At 42.6% G+C, this 17,075-nt stretch overlaps 1 long non-coding RNA gene across 1 annotated transcript; it reads left to right on the top strand.

Moving 5' to 3' along the window:
- Nucleotides 1-2,141: 2,141 nt before the first annotated feature.
- Nucleotides 2,142-16,638, top strand: LOC138446829 (uncharacterized). Its single transcript, XR_011259564.1, has 5 exons — nt 2,142-2,293; nt 3,796-3,902; nt 5,605-5,738; nt 7,784-7,904; nt 13,898-16,638. It is a non-coding gene; the product is annotated as an uncharacterized lncRNA (long non-coding RNA).
- The last annotated feature ends 437 nt before the right edge of the window (nt 16,639-17,075 follow it).

The following is a 17,075-nucleotide window of genomic DNA, read 5'->3' as shown; positions in this document are numbered from 1 at the left end:
ACCCCAAACCACGAACCCCTGACCCAAATCCCAGACTCCAAACCCCAAATCCCTAACCCCTAACCAAATCCGCGAACCCCTATCCCAAACCGCGAACCCCAAACCCCAACCCTCAACCCCTAACCTGAAACGCGAACCCCAAACCTCGAACTCCAAACCCCAAACCCGAACCCCGAACCCCTAACCAGAACCCCAAACCCAAACCCAAACCGCGAACCCCAAAACCCAAACCCATAACCCGAATCCCAAACCCAAAACCCCTAACCCGAATCCCAAACCTCCAACCCAAACCGCGAACCCCAAACCCCAAACCCTTCACCCTAACCTCAAACCCAAACCCGAACTGTGAACCCCTAACCCAATCCGAGAGCCCCTAACCTGATCCCCAAACCCCAAACCCAAACCTCAAACCACAAACCCAAACCGCGAACCCCAAACCCTTTACCTGAACCTCAAACCCCAAACCCGAACTGCGAACCCCGAACCTGAACTGAGAACCCATAACCTGATCCCCAAATCTGAAACGCGAACCCCTAACCCGAACCCCAAACCCCAAACCCAAACCGCGAACCCCTAACCCGAACCCCAAACCCCAAACCCCTAAGCTGAACCTTGAACCCCTAATCGGAACCCCAAACTTCAAACTAGAACCGCGAACCCCTAACCCCAAACGCTGAACCCCAAACCACAAACACGAACCCTGAACCCGAACCCTAAGTAGAGAGGGGATTCCCCGCACCCGAACTCTGAACCTGAACCCTAACAAGTTGGGGGGATGCCAGAACCCTAAACCTAACCCTAACAATAAAACTCTAACATAAACATAAACTTTTCTGGCCTAAGCCCCGCCCCTTGCTGTCCCTCACCCCCTAAAAGCAAACGAGGCAAAACTGGGACTTGAATGCCTGACCTACAGAGCCAAGTTGGATGTTTAACTGGTTGTCAGCCTAACCGCTCCGCTAGAGAGGATTACTGGGTTTTGTTTTGCTCCCAGGCGCTCTTCAAGCCTCACCCCGCCACTGCAGGCTAATAAAGAACTATGGACCCTATTAGCGCTCACTTTAGCTGTAACCCTAGAGTTAATGCCAACCCTAACCGTAACCCGAACCCTGACCCTGACATGAACCCTAACCCAAACCCGAACTCTAAGAAGAGGGGGGTCCCCGAATTCTAACCTGAACCCGAACCCTAACAAGTGGGGGGGGGGTTGCCCGAACCCTAACCCTAAGCTTAACAATAAACCTCTAAAATAAAAAAATTTTCTGGTCTAAGCCCTGGCTCTTGCAGTCCCCTGCCCCTGAAAAGCGAAAAGGTCAGACTGGAGACTTGAACTCCTGATTTACAGGCCATAGCCTACCTGCCTAGTGGCCCACCTAACCCCTATGCTACAGAGGCTTGCTGCTTCCAGCAGGGCTCCCGAACCCTCTTCAAGCCTCGGCCCACCAGGGCAGGCTAATAAAGAACTATGGGCCCTATTAGGGCTCGCTTTAAGCTGTAACCCCAACACTAATGCTAACCCTAACCGTAACCCGAACCCTGACCCTGACATGAACCCTAACCCAAACCCGAACTCTTAGAAGAGGGGGGATCCCCAAATTCTAACCCTAACCCTGAACCCGAACCTGAACAAGTTGGGGGGTTGCCCGAACCCTAACCCTAAGCTAAACAATAAACCTCTAAAATAAAAATAAACGTTTCTGGTCTAAGTCCCGCCTGTTGCTGTCCCCCGCCCCCTAAGAGCAAAAGAGTTAAGCTGCAGACTTGAACTCCTGACTTACAGACCATCGTCTGCCTGCTCACCAGCGCACCTAACCGCTACGCTACAGAGGCTTGCTGTTCTGACAGAGCTCCCGGACCCTCTTCAAGCCTCTGCCCGCCAGGGTCTGGCTCTATAGACTATCATGGCTGTCCTAGGTCATCTTTGCTTTCTATAGTCATAGTTTTATCCCTAAATCATAGACAGATCAGCTGAGAAAAAGCTTGGATTGTCTCGGTGGGGTGGATTTGCTTGTCCTTGTGTTTCACCTGGAGGCAGTCGCGGTCCCGCGGGCCTGTCCTGGAAGGGGGCGTGGGGGTGGGGCGCACCGTGAGCGCGTCGGGGGCGGGGCGAGCCTGGGCGGCTGGTCAGGAGCGCGGCTCACGTGAGCGGGTCTGGGGCGGGATGAACATGGCGGCGCGTCGGGGGCCAGGGCTCTCAGGGCTCGCCATTGCAGCTGGGAATGCTCGTTTCGTGGGCTCCTGGGTCCCCGTCGATTGGCATCCAGCGAGCAGAGCGCAGGGCTGTGGGCCACAGGTAAGGGAACTCGGACTGGGCGGAGCAGGGAACCATGTATTCTGCCCTCTTTGTTTGCAGTCTCGGAGCCGACTAAAATGGCGGTCGCAGAAAAGCCTCGCCTTTGGGGCCAAGGGTTTTACTGCTTTACCCCTTTGCATAAAGCTCAGACCCGCGCGGTTTTCCCAAGCAGCCTAGTGTATTGCTTCCTACAGGCCTGGAGAGGATAACAGGCAGGAAGGCCAGGGGTCTCCAGACAGAGAAAATAGACTGCAAGTGTCAGACGTTTTTTTCTCTCTCTTAAGAGGCCGGAGGAGACAAAAGAGTGCTGCATTTTTTTTTCTCCATCTTGATACAAATTTAAAAGGTTTCTCAGAAATTTCTGTGTTGCCATGACCACTCCTGGCTCCACCTGAATTTAACTTTCCTCAAACCTTGAACTAAGCAATGCATTTTTCTTATGGAAATGTTTGTCTTAAGGTATGCTAATGTACTATGTATTTACCCAAGGCTCTGTCTTCAGGTCAGTTTCCCCTAAAGGCTCAGAAAAAACTTGACAAACCAGTATGTTTTACTCATACCTTGTTCTCTTAATCTATGTGAATGAAACTATATATTTGCTTGGAAATCTGCCTTTCTTCAAGATTCATGTCCATCATTTTATGGCCTGGGATGACTCATCTGCTGCCAATGTTATCTCAATGCATGCTGTGGGTGAGGGGCCTGGTGCCATTCTCTGACACATTGTCTTTCTTTCATTAGCAGACTGCTAGTGGCTCTATAACATCTGGCTAAAGACTAGCAGGGGGTACTCTTCCCCCTTTTACTGTCTACGTCAGCAGCTCTCTCGATCTCTTTTATATTTTAATAAAACTTTTTAACAGAAAACCTCTGAGCCATCAAGCTTCGTCACTTGCCCTGGATTGAATTCTCCTCTGGAGTCCAAGAATGCTGGCATCTTTTGTGGTTTAGCAACCACCTTTCAGCCTTTTGAAATTCATATTGAATCTTCATTTCAGATTGAAGATGCATTCCATGGTATTGCCAACTGAAGCCTTTTCATCGCTATGGCATATCTGTCCATGTCTTTAGGGTATTTTTCAGCAATCATGTATCATTTCCAGTGTGCCAGTCTTGTTATCCTCATTCTGTCCATAGCAAAGTCTTTTATTAATGTTGACATGACTGAAAGGGAATCGTTTGTTTAAATTCCTTTTCAGATTGTTATTTGCTGGTGTATACAGATAACACTGTGTCATCATTCATTTGTATCAGTTTGGACAGCTTGATAGTTGTCTTTAGTTTCTTTAATTTCTCATAATTTAAGATGACCCTGTCTCATATATTTACAGTCTCACCCCTAGTCTCAGTCATTTCTTCAAAGAACTGTCCTTTTTTTAAACATTACATTATTTTTGACTGTGCTGGGTCTTTATTGCTCGTTTGTCTAGTTGTAGTGAGCAGAGGCTACCCTCTAGTTGCTGTGCCATGGCTTCTCATTGCAGTGCTTTCTCTGTTTGCAGAACTTGGGCTCTGGAGCATGCAAACTTCAAGAGCTGTTCAAGGGCTTCGTTGCCCCTGGGCGTGTGGAATCTCCTACACAGGAATTGAACCCGTGTTCCCTGCATCGGTAGGCAGATTCTTTACCACCGGGCCATTGGAGATGTTTCCTGTTCCCTTTTATTAGAGAATGATATTTAAAACATACATGTAGGAGCTCAATATGCTCAGCTGACAATACATGGATATATATATATATATCCATGTATTCCAGCTCACCTTTGAACATATTCAGTTAAAGGTAATTTGTGATGTCTCCAACCTGATCCACCACGACATGGACATTGTAACGTTTCCTTTTGTTTATCTGTAACTTTGCATTCCAATGGTAAGATACCTGGCTTCCACCGCTTGTCATACACAGAATTCAGTGCTTGTCCCACGTGGTTACTGAAAAAAAAACTGTCAGATTGTCTTTCAAAGGGGGCTCTGCATGCATTGCACCAGTATCTTGAGTATGTTTTTGTATGATAGTTTACTATCAGTATACCCTCAGTGGCCAGGTGTCTATTTCAGTCGCTACCAATTATGAATGGGCTTGTTTGCTCTAGTGTTCTTGGACAATTCGAATACAGTTTCTTTGTCAGATATGCATTGTTTTAGGAAAACAGTTTTATTGATTGTTGGCTGTGTTGCCTCTTTGTGTGTGGGCTTTTCTCTAGTTTTGGTGAGCATGGGCCATAACTAGTGGTTTGCAGGCTTCTCACTGCAGTGTCTCCTCTTGTTGAGGGGCACAGGCTCACGGGCTTCAGTGGCTGCAGCATGTGAACTCGGCATCGTGGCTTCCAGGATCTAGAGCACAGGCTCGCTCGGCTGTTGTGGCACACGGGCTCCATAGGATGTGGGATCTTCCCATCCTAGGGATCGCACATGCATCTCCAGCACCGGGGGGTGGATTCTTTACTATGGAACCACCAGGGCATATTTTAGACTAGTTTTCCACACATGTATCTAGTGAAAGAGGCCAGGATCAAGAGGCATGGCAGCTGGGAATCCTCAGCCCCAGCTCTGGTGTGCTATCCAAAGCTCTGGGGCCTTTGGTGAGCAGCTCAGCTTCCCTGGGACTGTTTCCTCCCATCAGAAATGCCCTGCTTTTGGACTGTAGCCCACCAAGCTCCTCTGTCCCTGGGATTTCTGAGACCAGAGTACTGCAGGTGGTGCCATTTCCTTCTCTGCTGCTGCTGCTGCTGCTGCTGCTGCTGCTGCTGCTGCTGCTGCTGCTGCGTCGCTTCAGTCGTGCCTGACTCTGCGCGACCCCATAGACAGCAGCCTACCAGGCTCCTCTGTCCCTGGGATTCTCCAGGCAAGAACACTGGAGTGGGTTGCCATGTCCTTCTCCAGTGCATGAAAGTGAAAAGTGAAAGTGAAGCCACTCAGTGAAGTCGTGTCCGTCTCTTAGTGACCCCGGGGTTGCAGCCTACCAGGCTCCTCTGTCCGTGGGATTCTCCAGGCAATGGTACTGGAGTGGGCTGCCATTGCCTTCTCTGATTTCCTTCTCTGCAAGATAGCGTTTTGAAGATATTTTCTCCTGGATATTGCTTTTGATGAAGGAAGGGGGATCCCTTTCAGGGCTTGAGAGTGAGTTCTTGTCTGACACTGGGCAATGAGTTGTCTGAGGAGAGGAGTGCTGTCCAAGCGAGAGGCTTTATTGGGAAGGGCTGCCAGGGTGGAGGGCAGGAGGGTGAGGGAAACGGAGAGAACCACTCTGTCACGTGGCTCACAGTCTCAGGTTTTATGGTCATCGGGCTCATTTCTGGTTTGTCTCTTGCCAGGCATTCTGAATTGGGATCCTTCTTGGGGGCACACGCATCACTCAGCTGAGATGGATTCCAGCGAAGTGGATCCTGGGAGGTTGGTAGGACCTCTGAACTGGAGCCTCCCATCTCCTGACCTCTCCAGAATTCTGGTTGGTGGTAGCTTGTTCGTTCCTTGTTCCTTCCCAGGACCTCCTGTTGTAAGATGATTCCTGCAAGTGTTTTCTTTTCTCTGTTGCCTGGCCAGGGTGGGTGGTCCGTGGTTCATTTAACAGTTTGTTTTTGGTTCTCTCGAGTAAGGTCCTCCACAGGGTAAATGTATGAAATGATAAAAGGCAATGTTTTAAATAATTTATATTCATAATTTGGTAAGTTGGCTTGTTTTGTGTATGTTAGACCTGATCACCAGACCAACGGTCATGTAGAACTTTTGCAGTTTTCTAAAATTCTATAGTTTTTTAAATGGAGTTACCTTGTTGCAAAGTTTGTGTTTATGTTCATATTTTTTTAAAGTTATTTCTTTTAGTTGATTGATCATTGCTTTACAATACTGGTTTGATTTGTCATACATCCACATGAATTAACCATAGGTGTACCTATGTCCTCTTGCTCTTGAATCTCCCTCCCACCTCGCACGCATTCCCACCTCTCCAGGTTACTACTGAGCCCCAGTTTGAGTTCCCTGAATCATACAGCAAATTCCCATTGGTTGTCTATTTACAAATGTAGGTGTACCTGCATCCATGCTGCTCTCTCCATTCATCTCACCCTCTCCCTCTTGTTCCCCACCCTCGTCTGTAAGTCTGTTCTCTATGTCTGCACCTCCATTGCTGCTCTGTGAACAGACTCGTCAGTACCATCCTTCTAGATTCCATGTTTTTCTCTCTTTGACTGACTTCCCTCCCCTTTATTAGAACAAACTCAAATGTGTTCCTTTTTATGGCTGCATTCCATGCAGGCTCTGATTGTTCCTTAGCCATGTTTTGCGGAGGGTCATGGAGCTATTCTGCTCCATTTCAGTTTGGGCTTCCAGTCTGAGTGCTCACAGCAGAGCTGCTTCTGGGTGAGCCCTCTGAGGTCTGTGAGCACCGGGCTGCCCGCTCTTCTCTTGTGGCCCGCAGGGGGCGCCAAAGGCCCCTCTGACCCGCGGGCGCAGGACGCTTTGCCTTTAGACTCTGCTCCGTGAGCAGCTGGCGGGAGCTTTGTCTCCTCAGGACCATCAGGGCTCAGGCTTCTGGATAACAGGGCTGCATCCAGGCTGAGAGGAGCAGGGTTGCCTCAGTGCCCACCAGCAGGGAGGCGCTGCAAGAGCGAAAAATGAGGATGGAGTAGACGTTTCCTGTGTCCAGCTGAGGGCTGACTGGAGGTCCATCTCAGAGGACTCAGGGGGAAAGAGCTCCGTGTGCAAAGCGGTGGGTTTTCAGTTAGATTTGCGTTAGATGATGTAGAGGATGAACACTGATGTTCTTCCGTGTAGGTGGCCATTTTCCTGTCACTGTTTCTTGAGAAGACTGTCCTTTCCTCTTCGCTCGTTCCTGGTTTGATTTTCAGGAACTGACCATGTACAGGTGGGTTCGTTTCTGGGCTCTCTATTCTCTCCTGGAGTCCATGTGTCTGTGTTCCTGCCAGTTCCTCACTGTGGTGGTCACTACAGCTCCGTGATGTAGTTTGAAGAGGGATAGGAAGATGCCTCCAGCTGTGTTCCTCTTTCTCAGAGTCTTTTTGGCCGTTTAAGGTCCTGTTCAACAGTAGCAGCCTAATATTAGGAATATTTCTATTTCTGTGAAAAATGCCATTGAATATTATTTTGTGATTGCAGTCCGTGTATTTGTTGATGACTTTGGTTGGAATGGACCTTTTAATTCCTCATTGTTCCAGTGCATGAGCGTGGAATAATTTTCTGTGTGTTTGTATTTTCTTTGGTTTCTTTATCAGTGCCTTCTAGTTTTCTGACTACTGGTTTTTTATGTTCTTGATTAAGTTTGTTGCTAGATGTTTTATTTAAGTGGAATTTTCTTAATATTTTTTTCCTGATTGTTATTAGTGTATAGAAATGCAAGTGATTTTTGGACTGTAAAGGGTAGTATTTTATGATTGTAAATTAATCCAAAATGATTCAGCTTTACTGAATGTAGTCTAACAACTTTTTGTGAAGTGATGTGGAACATTTTATCTGTAAGATCTGTTTCTCCTGCAGTAGGTCATCCGGAGGACCCAAGACATGGTGGTTACTAATAGACTTCCCACACTACTTCTTCATTCCACGTGGACTCCTTCACGGGCAGTGAGCATCCCAGCTTCCCTTGAACTTCATCTGGGTAAGTCTTGGCCTGTATCAGAAAGTTTCCTGCCTGTCTGCGCTAAATTTCTTTTGTGGTATTGACATGGTTGTTTTGAAACCTAGTATACTTTCCAGTCATTTAAAATGTACAGAAAATGCCTAGCAATGGGAACAAGTGCTAGCATTTGCCACATCATCTAAAATACTCTATGTGTTTTATCCAAAATGGGTACCTTCTGCAGAACCAGCACATAATCTCCAAAATCAGGAAATCATATGGTACCTACATTATAATGTAATCCACTGCCCCACTTCCACTTTTAGCAATTGTTCAAGTGTATGAATATATCTTTTGTTTCCATCTTCATCCTTTTTTCTTTATTTAGAGTGTTACTGAGATTTTCAGTTATTTGGACAAACTTGATGGATTGAAAGCAGACATGGTGAATAAGGGTTCTGGGTGGCCTTTTCGATGTGGATTTCTTTTTCACTGAAGATGGTTTTAATATTTATTCATGTGGTAACATGTATGAATCCTGCATTCTTTCCCCCCCCCCCCATAGTAATTAAAAATAAATAATATGCCATTTACCATTTAGATATTTGTAAGCATACAGTGTTGTAGCAGACAACCTTTTCTTGTTTTGCAAACCAGTTTAATAATGTGCACCTTGTGCGTGCTTTGGAGAAACTCAGGAAACTGAGTCAGTGACTGAAATGGCCCAAGATATCACCTTAGATTCCATCTTCATCTGAAAACAAAACAGGCACTTTCTGGTGGTCCAGTGGCTGAGACTGGACACTCCCAAAGAAGGAGGCCCAGGTTCATTCCCTGATCCAAGAGCTAGATCTCCCATGCCACCAAGGAGAATTTGCATGTTGTAGCTAAATATCTGGCTTACCTCAATGAAGGTTGACCTGGCGCAGCCAAATTAAAAAAGAAACAAATATTTTACAGATACAACCAAAGGAAAGGAAGGGTATGGTTGTTGTGCAGATTTACGGCTTAGCTTTCCCTATCGATAGAAAAGAAAAAAGAGTTTCAAAAGACTGTGTCTCATCCTTCTATCTGGCATATAGAGAGGATTCCTTTGAAATGAGATTTCTCTGGTAAATGTGACTCACAGAAGAGCTGTCTTGAACTTGGGTTTCAGAGATGATCATGTGTCCTCTAAAAAAAAAAGTTAATTGGGTCCCACTAATTATCATGCTGAGGTGGTATATTTTGTGGTAGCATTTGCTCCCCTTCACTTTGGATGTATCCCCATTTGTTTACACTGTCATCTACTGAAGACATCCTGATATTTGAAAGTTTTTAGTTATTACAAGTAGAGCTGTTGTATATAATCATGTGATACTTTTTGTCTGGACGTTTTCAAAGCTGTTTAGTGAGTGCTAGCCATATAGTATTCAGGTCACAGGTGAGCTTTGTTTAGCTGTGGAAAAATCCAGCTATGTTTCTCTGTGGCATGTGGGATCTTCTGGGGTAAGGGATCAAACTAGAGTGTCTTGCATTGTCAGGCAGATTCTTTACCACTGAGCCACCGGAGAAGTTGTGCCCTACCCCCGTTTTTTTTTTTTGAGTTTACTGGATCTAATAGGTGTGCAGTGCTACCTCACTGTTATTTTAGTTTGTAATTTCCTAATGATATGTGATTTTGAGTCTTTTTGATAGGCTTATTTACTATCTTTATATTTTTGTAGGACAGGTGTTTAGGTGTATACATTTTTTATGAGATTGTTCTAGATTTTTTGGTATATTTGGAGTACAATCCTTTATCAGATATGTATTTTATAAATATATTTTCCTGTGGCTTGTGTTTAAGTTTTGTGAATAAGGTTTTTCACAGTTTAAATGTCTAATTCTTTAAAGTTAATGTTATATATGTTTTATATCCTTTTTTGGATAGACTTTAGTGTGTTGTTGTTGTTGTTGTTAAATTTTATAAGCAGAAGTGAGGTACTGTAGATACAGTTTTAAGCTAAGCTGAGGTACCATAGATACAGTTTTGCCTTTTGTCTGTTAAGAAGTTTGAGTGAGTTTGGTGTACACTGTATATAACATTATGTCTACATTCATTTGACTGGATATAGCTTCCAATTATTTGTCTAATTGGTTTTGGAGATATCACGGGAAGTCAGTTTTTCCAAGGGAAACTGAGGTCCATGAAACATGAACTCTTTTCGATCGGTCGGAATCACTCTCTGCTATTTCTGACAGATTTGACTTGTTTGGATATCTCATATGAGTGGAATCACAGAACGTTTGTCTTTTCTTGGTCTGGTTTATTTCACATGATCTAATGACCATAAGGTTTGTCCACATTGTCGCATTGTCAGAATTACTGACTTTGAAGGGCCGAATCAGATTCCATTGTGTGTATACCACAGTTTGTTTATGGAATTGGCTGCCATGGACACTTAGATCACTTCTGTTTGTTTGCCAGTGTGAATCATGCTGTTGTGAGTATGACGGAAGAAGTATCCATTTTTTCAGCCCCCTTTCCCAATCCTTTTGGGTACATAGCTTGAATTGGAATCGAACTATGTATTTATTCCATGTGTTTGTTTTGGAGCCATTTCTGTAATGTCTTGCAGAGTGGCAGCACCATTTAATGTACTTTTTCGTATGGTGGAATACCGTTCAAGCTTCTGAATATACCTTGTGTTGCATATTCAGTCTCCCACCAACGGACACTTGAATGAGTTCTACCTTTGAGCTATTGTGAATGTCACTATGAGTATTTGTGTACCAGTTTTTGTTTGAATTATTAACAAGTACATTACTATATATAAAAGAAGCCACAAGGACCTACTGTACAGTTTAGGAAACTATTAAATATCTTATGATAATGTATAATGGAAGAGAATCTCAAAAGGAATATATGAAAAGCACATAGTAACCATGATATTTATTGTGCCAACACTATGAGTTATCATAGCACTACTCAACGTGTATTTATACATGTCAGTAAAATATTCACATCTGTAAGGATATTATAAAAAATTATATAAAAAATCAAGAATTCAAACAGAGATTAAATAAACTTCCTGTCATTGCTCATCATCATTTATACATTCATACTACCTGTAACACTCATTGTATAAGTGCTGGACTAGCAATTGATGTTCTCGTAAACCAAGAGATTGTGAAGGTGTAAGGAAATATAGCTTATTGAATTCCTTAATGAAGGATTATAGAACTCTATGTCCATGAAGTGAATGAAATTCCATTTTTTTGAACCACATTCTTACTAGAGTGATGAGCTTCCACCCCACCCAACGTTAGTTCACAATGAAATCCTGCAGTCCTCTGGCCTCAATGTCTGCTTCCTGCTACCAAGAAAGAAAAGATGAGGAAGTCCTGACAAAACCGATGCTATTTTTCTTTTTCTGATTTGTATTTTATCGCAGGGCTTGGCAAAAAGAGGGCCCAACCTGTTTTTAGAGTTCCATCCCAAGGGTTCCTCTGGCATGTTCCCTATGTTGACAAAGTGCTGATTATTTTCAACAAAGGACAATGATCTGCACTTCACTATCTGTTGCTTGAGCTGGAATAGCGGGCATCCCTTGAAGTGCATTCCTTCATGCTGAAGTAGGCATCCCTGAAGCAATAGTATAAGAGGAACACATTTATCACGTAGACATCGCAGCCCATGCATTTGTAATAATTTTTCAGTTATACCCATCATCATCGGAGGAACTGACTTGTCCCAGTAACAACGAGAGTACCCAGTATAACAGTTCCTTGACTTATGAGTACTTCCTATGAGTACCCTTATGAGTACTTCTTCCAATGTTGTTTCTCCTACTTTGGTCATGAACAGTAGAAGCTGATGGCAGTGGTCCTTGAAATGTATGTCGATTCCTAGGTGGCACAGTTGATAAATAAAAAATCTGCCTACCAGTGCAGGAGGGGGAAGTGATGTGGGTTTGATCCCTGGTTCAGGAAGATAACAATTCATACACATGTTTTATGTGAACCAGTTTGATACTCATGAGTTTTTTCTTCTGTATACAGAAAAACAAATGCTGTTCAAGGACACTGAAAGAACCCTGATGTTGAAAATCAGATCTGTATTGTGAGCAATGCTTAGATATCCATGAGTCGAAGCATAGTATTATGCCTATCATCCTTGTATTTCTCTCAGTGAAATATGTTGAGGAAAACTCTTCATTCGTGGTCTAGATTCACGAAGAAGCTAAATAGCATTCATCCTTTACGTTGACAACTGTGAATTTAAATCTCCTGTGAATCCTATGTGACAACCACACATACCAACATGAGTTATCAGTATTATATCAATATTTTTAGTCCTATTGTATGTCAACTAAAAAAATCAGTATATAATTGTACATGAAGTCAAGACATAAAATCAGTGCAAATACAAAATGTTCCATTCCATCCTTTGAGAAAGGGAGAAAAACATCTCTGTGCTTAGCCTATTGCATTTTTATGTATTAGACCCTTAAGTAGTTTATTCACCACACCCTGTGAATGATTCACAAATCTTCAGAGAAGAAAGGATCATTTCTCTTGAACAATGAGTAGTTCAACTATTCTCAAAGCAAAGCCATAAGTGAGTCTTATTTTGGGTGAGACCATGAAAACTCAGTGTTTTCATTATGCTTGTGCTTATGATGGGAGGAGGTCTGAGAAAGCACTTCTGAAGGTTTATTCATACCAGTCGTTCTCATATGTATCGAGTCTTTAAAGGTCAAATCACCAAGGTGTTGCTTCTACACTTGTACTAGGCTGAGCAGCAACATTCCCTTTCTCCGTAAGTGCAGTAGACGTGTTCCCAACCTGTCTGTCTTCTGTCCTCTGGAGTATGCATTGCTTGAGCTCATCACAGCCTAGTAGATGGAAATCATCAGGATATTCTGGAAACCCTTTTTATTTCAGTCTGTTCAGGAGGTTACCACTGCTGCAAACCTCTGGATTTTACCAAGCGCTTTTAACAACCTCAGATGAAGGATATAAGTCAACACTGGTGACAGCCACGGGCTTCCATGGCCTATCCATGATTGTTGGCTTTGCTTTCATAATCATCCTGTTTCTTATACCAGCTAAACTGTCAGTGTATTTTTTAATTACCATTTTATCTTTGATGGTTTTTAGAGCTATTATGGATTTTCCTATATATCTTCACTTATCGGTGAGGGTCTTATGTTAGTAGTAGTTATGACAACTGACTTTCTGTCTGTTAGCTGTGGCAGAATAAAAAAAGAATGACCCACTGTATATTATTAATATTATGTATCAATATATTGTTAGTTTTATTGTTTGCAGTCATCCAATTCCAAGTTTCTGAAATAAACTTTCAGAAAAATCACATCCTTTTGAATGCCCATTTGACTGAATAGGAGCACGGAAATGTTCTTCCATAAAATTGTTTACAGTTTCCATTCCGTTTCTCCTGTTTGATGTAGATATTGGCCTTTGGTTCTATCAGTAGCTTTGCAAGTAAAAAAAAAAATTAATTAGAGCTCGTATGGTAATTTTACTGTTAGCAATAAGTTTAGCATAAAATGAACACAGAAGAGGTTACAGTAGACCAAATATGAAAGTCAGTTTAAAAGAAAACATAGTGTTGAATGTTTACAGTAGGAATATAGTTATGAAGTTCCTTTATTATTATTCTATCCTTTCCTTTTGTTTTGCAGGGGTGTTAATGTACAGATTCCAGTACTATGGCTAGAGCGAATAATAGTATCATTATTCTTGAGAGCAACTCTACTAAGTCTTCACGCTCATGTCACTCAAGGTTTTTTAATACCTATTATGTTAGTCGTGTTTGTAGTTTGTGAAGTCACATAAGTTGCATTCATTCAAGCAATAGTATCAAACAGCTATGGCATCAATTATAGATGTGAATCGATATCGAATGTGAATCCATTTCACTGTGACAAGTTATTATTGTAGATATTCTATTCATGCCAGTAACAAAGCTGTGCAGAAATAATACAATGTTTATTAAGAAAATAAGAGTTACTAATTTGTTTTATTATTCTATTTCTTTTAAACAGATTTAATGACAACAGGCTCAACTTTTCATTCACTTGTATGACTATGAGCGGTTTGACCAAGTTGAAGAAGATGACTCGTTTGTAGTCTTCCTCATCAGCTCATTCCATCTACTGGCTTTAAAATCATTTAGTACAGAGCTCACCGTCTAGGTGTTCATCCAGTGTTTTGTTTGCTTATCATGCAGGATCATTTTAAAAGGAAAAGTATGTGTGTATGAGTTAGAGCTCTGATCCCAGGAGTCCATGTAGAAGCTTCCCCTGAGAAATGTATCGTTTTTGCACCAATGCTACTGAAATGTGTGAATGTGGTATACCACGCGTCCCAATAAGTGTAAACAGCGTCATAGGCTACTTATTTGAAATGACCAGTACTCATGACATTCCATTCAACTGAGGACTAAATATAGCCAACGTAGGCTGTGTTTGCCAAATAGACTTTGAAGTATTCTTCACACAGTCCTTCATCGATGCCAGTTTTCAGATCGAAGAAACCCTTGCTCCATGAAGTTTGTGAACACATATACTCATGTTTTGTTTGAGATTTTAAAGTCATTCTTCAGTTTTGTTGGAGGAATGGTTCTGTATATGCCCCGTGGATCCCCAAATCCACTGATGTTCATGTGTCTTGGGGCTTCCCAGGTGGTTCTAGTGGTAAAGAACATGCAGAACATACCCATGCAGGAGACATGGGAGGTATGGATTCCATCCCTGGGGCAGGAAGATCTCCTGAGGGAGAGCATGGCAACCCCCTCCAGTATCTTTGCCTAGAGAATCTCATGGAGAGAGGAGCCTGGTGGGGCCTAGTCCATATGATCCCAAGGAGTTGGACACAATGTAAGTGACTTCGCACAGCACATGATTCGTTGTCATAGCTAATATAATGGAGATGACATAAAAAGAAGCACCAGCGGGCGAAAGTCAATATCCATCACTTTTAAACTTTGGAATGTATTGTGATATTTTACATCCATATTTGTATGACTTGATAGTTGGAGAATCGATGCATGTGAAGGCCTGGTTGTGTTATATGTATGTTGAGGGAAGATATATTTTTATGTGGTTTGACATATAGGTCCCATTTCATTCGTAGACATATGCATACTCATCACTTATCATCATTTTTTTTTTTTGAAAAGACCATTGTTTGGAAAGGTTGTTGTCTAACCATGAAAGATGCTTGAATTCTTGGGCTCCTTAGAGGAAGAATTCAACCCGGGGCCAGTGATGAGGGTTGATCAGTCAGAGCTTTTGTGTCCCAACGTTTTATTAAAGTATAAAAGAGAGAAAGCTTCTGACATAGACATCAGAAGGGGGCAGAAAGAGTGCCCCCCTACTCATCTTTGGCTGGATGTTATCTAGCTACTAGCAGTCTACTCATTAGAGAAAGGAATGGCAGCAGACCCCTCACCCACAAGATATATGGAGATGACCGTGGCACCAGGTGAGTCATCCTGGGCCATAAAACGATTGATATGAGCAAATGGATAGCTTCATTCACATAGATCAGGAGAGCCATGTATGAGTAAAGCATATTGGTTTGTCAAGTCAGTTCTGAGCCTTTAGGCAGAACCTACTTGAAGATAGAGTCTAGGGTAAATACATAGTACATTCACATAGCTTAAGGCAAACCTTTCCATGAGAAAAATGCCTTGGTCAGCTCAAAGTATGAGAAAAGTGAAGTTCAGGCGGAACCAGGTGTCATTATAGCAACACAGAATTGTAAGAGAAAATCTCTGTTTAAATTTGTATCAAGAAGGGGAAAAAAGATAACAGCTTGTTTCCTCCTGCCTCGGAAGTGACAGATAACAACTGTCTGACACTTGCACCCCATTTCCTCCCTTTGGAGACCCCTGGCCTTCCTGGCTGTTACCCTCTCAGTTTCATTCATTGAGCGTTTTCTGCCTTGTGAAACATTGGGCATAGAAGTATGTGTTTATTTAGGGGTATTTCATCCAATTTCATTTAAATGCATATGTGAATTAGAAAGTTTGACATGCTGTTGCTTTGTATACCGATTGGGAAATGTGAGCCTCCAAGCTTAATTTAGTTTTTCATGTTCATTTTTCTTTTTAGGGGTACAAAGAAAAATAATATGACTGTTAAGATCAGCTTTCGTATTTTTTGCCAAATATGAATTGGGATCACATCGATCAGAGATGAGTCTGTGCATGAAAGCCCTAATAACTAATGCTAATTGACTTCACTACCATGGGATGTTTTCATATCTATTGAGGATTTACTTCATGTATTTCGATTTTAACTTTCTGTCTCACAGCCTTGTTTGTAGATCAAAGCTATTTGAAATTGTCATCTGGTTTCAAATGGCTTGTGAGGTTATTCATGAGTGGTTCATAAAACCGAATGGATTGTACGTAGCCATACTTTGTTGTCATTCTATGAATTTGAAGAATGTCTGAAGAATGTCTGCAGTTATGCCTTAAAGATTCATACAATTGATGTCCAATATTTATCTCAATAGACTTGCTTTCAATTTGTAGTTTCCTATGCGTATGTCTTTCTTTATGGATTTGGGTAGAACTTGTATTGGAACACTGAAAAATCTGTGATATCAACCGTGCTGACCTTTCTGGTGGTCATCATTAAGATTTTCACGCTCTATGGATCCTAGTGGAAACAGGTGCTGTTCATCCTACTTTTGTGAAGATTGAACTCATCGTAGAAAGTGGAATTTGTTGAAATATTTATGGTATAAATAAATCTTGTCTCTATAATTACCCAGAGTCCTGGTGCGTATTTGATGGCTAAGTTATAAAATGTATGAGATAGATGTGATCCATCAATGGCGACTGGATAAGTGGTGGAGAGGTATTTTGGTGATGCAAGAGATTTAAATGATGTGATCATAGTATTTATATCCCTTTTATGTGGATAATGGGTCTTGGATCCATGTTTGAAACCTTACAACCTCGTCTTTTGTTATGCATGGGAAGTGTCAAAAATGAAGAAGATGCGGGTAGGTACTTCAAGGGTAAGTATAGGGCTGAGGGCGTGACTATGATGTGGGTTAGGGTTAGGATGTGGATGGGGGTCCGGTTAGGGTAGGGTAAAGGTTAGAGTTCGTGGAACAGCCCTCCAAACTTGTTAGGGTGAGGGGTGAGGTGTGAGGGTTCAGGATGAGGGTGAGGGTAAGGATTCAGGGTGAGGGTTAGGATTCAGG

Source organism: Ovis canadensis, chromosome 10 (assembly GCF_042477335.2).
Source record: "Ovis canadensis isolate MfBH-ARS-UI-01 breed Bighorn chromosome 10, ARS-UI_OviCan_v2, whole genome shotgun sequence".
Taxonomy (NCBI): domain Eukaryota; kingdom Metazoa; phylum Chordata; class Mammalia; order Artiodactyla; family Bovidae; genus Ovis; species Ovis canadensis.
Note: the sequence above shows the minus strand (reverse complement) of the source record. Positions and strands in the feature narration are given on the sequence as shown.